This window comes from Populus euphratica, unplaced genomic scaffold (assembly GCF_000495115.2).
Source record: "Populus euphratica unplaced genomic scaffold, PopEup_1.0 scaffold330.1, whole genome shotgun sequence".
NCBI classification, from domain to species: Eukaryota; Viridiplantae; Streptophyta; class Magnoliopsida; order Malpighiales; family Salicaceae; genus Populus; species Populus euphratica.
Genome location: NW_011500217.1, coordinates 85,101 through 88,864, shown reverse-complemented (window position 1 = coordinate 88,864; position 3,764 = coordinate 85,101).

Below are 3,764 nucleotides of genomic sequence, written 5' to 3'. Positions count from 1 at the left end.
GAACTCTAGATATGGGTCAAACACTAAACAGTGTTTGGGCTGTAGAACCGATTCTGACTTTGTACTTGTTGCTATAGTTTAGACTTGAAAATGGCCTTATTAAATAATTTGGACTTGATAATGGCCTTTTTAGATCTTGGGCTCCATATGAAAGTTGTAGGCCTATGTCTTACCTTTCCATCCATATAAATTGGACCTAAATCTGAGATCTGTAGCTCCAGATATGACCCAATTACCGAATAGTGTTCCGGTTTAGATTGCACCGATATCTCTTTTCTTTGTTTGGCCATCTCTTTATCCTTGCAATTTAAGTTCTTCAAGTCATCAATCAATCCTTTCATTTATGTGATAAGTCTGCATTAAAAATAGACATTTACCACAAATTATAGGTATCTTATCTTATTAGATACATTATTATAAAACATGTTTTAGTTAAGGAGTTATTGATACTTCAAGTGCAAAATGATGATATAAAACCTTGATAAAAATGCACTTTTAAGTACTAATCACACCCCCCCAACTAGCTTATTACTAGTCCCTAGTAATCAAAGCGTTAAAAAACAATTTACAAATTCCACAAAGAAAAGTATTCATCATTCAACTTCCATTAATCTATCCGAATAAACAAACTCTCATTAAATTTATATATCTGATCAATACCTCTTAAATAAGATATTAATAAACCTTTTTTTTGTGCTTAATAAATCAACACATAGTTATGGGGTTTTCCTTAGAAGAAAATAAATTTTTTGTTCTAATATTTAAGGTTAACTTCCTTGGGTTAAGATTTTTTAATATATATACACATAATTTAAAACATCATGCATCTTTAACCCATGTAACGAGCTTTCGACTAATGACTCCCAGACCTGTTAGTCTTAGGGCATTAGGTGTTGAGACACCCCTACGAGCTTTTTAACTCAGGTTGTCGATACTGATATGTAGATAGTGCAATGTTTGATTCCCTTAAGCTTTTCTCCTCAACCCACGCAACAAGCGTTGGGCCAATAGCTCCCAAGTCAGTTGAATTTAGGGTATTAGGTGTTAAAACACCCCTTCGGGCTTAATTGCTTAGGTTAGGGAGGCTACGAAACCAATAGGTTAGGGAGGCTACAAAACCAAACTTATCTACATTTTTATTATCATCAATTTTTTTTCTCTTTTTTTGTGTTTTTTTTCAAGTTATATGCTATCCCTTTCCTTAGTTATTACCTTTAACAAAAGAATATAAATAATATAATAATCCAATGTGCAACTCACAATCATATGTTAAAGTCTGTTTGTGAAAATTAAGGTTTAAGAATACATGTCAAATGAGCATATGAGCAGAATTAAGTGATAACAATATGAGAGTTTCTAAACCTAAATATTTTAAGAAGTATTATAATAGACCTTTTTAAGAATGGTTACTAAGATATGTTTCAAGAGTCACTTTAACAAAAGAGCTTCTTTACTCTACCATCCTAGTAATAATAATTTTGTGCATGTTTTATGAAATAGAAAACACAATTAGTTAATGTTTTTTTTTATCAACTACTACCCTCTCCCCACAACCAAAACGAAACATTATCCTCTATGTTCTAAGGTAGAAAGATAGAGTATAGAAGACATCACTTGAAACACCAAACACTAACAAACCTGAAACACACTTAAACAAATATAAGAAACAACAAAACACAAATATTATGCTATTAATAAAACCAAAATACACAAGTTTTTACAAACCAAGACTTAAATCACAGTTGTGATTATGGCTCCCATCTTCGCTTGGTTTTACATCCAATAACGGCTTAAACGCCCTCTATGGGATGAGGATAGGCTTTCCATCCAATTTTCTTAAAAACTGGCAAACAGGTCTTTTTTAATTAGATTCCCAATACTATATCGAGCATGTTCTTTATGGAATAATGGTCATAAATCATGAATTGCACGATGCACATATTTACTAAGATATGTCTCAAGAGTCAATAGAAGATTATCTAAAGACCCTTTACTTAGGCCATCCTTAATGAATAGTATTTTATTTTCACGGTTTACAGATACCATTCCTAAAGAACAAAATTATGCATTGCAAGTCCATCTCGCACATCGATGACAGACTTTCAGTCGTTTTGCACGATGTTTTTTTGTAAAAATACTTTTACCTGTTCCACGCATGTGTGAAATGAAAGAATTGGAAAACTCACCTGATAATCGGACCTTTGCTTCAATTAGCCAACGAATCTCTTCAGGAATTCCATGGTTCATTAACAACCTCAATCTTGCACATCTAGCTTGATAAATTTTTATAATCTCATTTTGAGGCAAAATGGAAAAATTCTTTTTTAAATTTTCAAGAGTGGTGTCCATTTTTTAAGATGAGAAGTGGAAAAGAGATGCAAAGTGACACGATGAAAAGATTATTGTCTTCTCCCAAGTGCAGGTGTGTCGAAGTAATAAATAATCCAGCAAGACCGGGGTCGAACCACAGGGAGGTTAATTGTACAAATTATAAACGACAATAGTACAACAACAATAACAATAACAACAACAACAACAATAATAATAATAACAATAATAATAATAATAATAGTAGTAATAGTAATACTAATAATAGTAGTAGTAGTAGTAGTAGTAATAGTAGTAGTAGTAATAATAATAATAATAAAGAAAGAGAAGAAGAAGAAGATGATGAGAACTTGGAGATGCAAAATTAATGTAAGGATTAAACAATAATAATAACAAATGTCAAGGTTAGAGGTTCCACTAATGGTATATCAAACAACTATAGTATAAACTCTTATTATTGAATTGGAAACCACACACAAAGGAGGTTCCAATCAGATTATATATTGTTAACAAGATTACATTAGTCATCTTATTCAATTAATGCTAATACTTGTAAATCTCGTCAAGCATTCATGATTATAACTTATGTTAACAACAAATCAAGTTCCTCTTTAACCCATGTAATGAGCTTTCAGCTAATGACTCCCAGACCAGTTGGTCTTAGGGCATTAGGTGTTAAGACACCTTTACGAGCTTAGTAACTCGGGTCGCAGATACTGATATGTAGATAGTGCAATGTTTGATTTCCTTAAGCTTTTCTCCTCAACCCATGTAACAAGCGTTGGGCCAATAGCTCCCAAGTCAGTTGACTTTAAGGTATTAGGTGTTAAAACACCCCTTCGGGCTTAATTGCTTAGGTTAGGGAGGCTACGAAACCAAACTTATCTATATTTTTATTATCATCATTTTTTCTTTTTCTTTTTTTTTTCTTTTTTTTAATGTTTTTTTTTAATTATATACAATCCCTTTCCCTTAGTTGTTACCTTTAACAAAAGAACATAAATAATGTAATAATCCAATATGCAACCCATAATCATATGTTAAAGTGTATGTGTAAATTAAGGTTTAAGAATACATGTTAAATAAGTATGTGAGCAGAATTAAGTGATAACAATGCAAGAGTTTGTAAATCTGAATATTTCAGGAAGTATTATAATAGACCTTGTTAAGAATGGTTACTAAGATGCGTCTCAAGAGTCACTTTAACAAAAGAGCTCCTTTACTCTGCCATCCTAGTAACAACAATTATGCATATGCTTTATGAAATGAAAAACAATTTTTTTTTTTATCAACTACTACCCTCTCCCCCTAACCAAAACGAGACATTGTCCTCAATGTTTTGAGGTGGAAAGATAGAGTATAGAAAATATCACCTGAAATAACGAACACCGACAAACCTGAAACACACTAAAACAAAAATAAGAAATAACAAAACA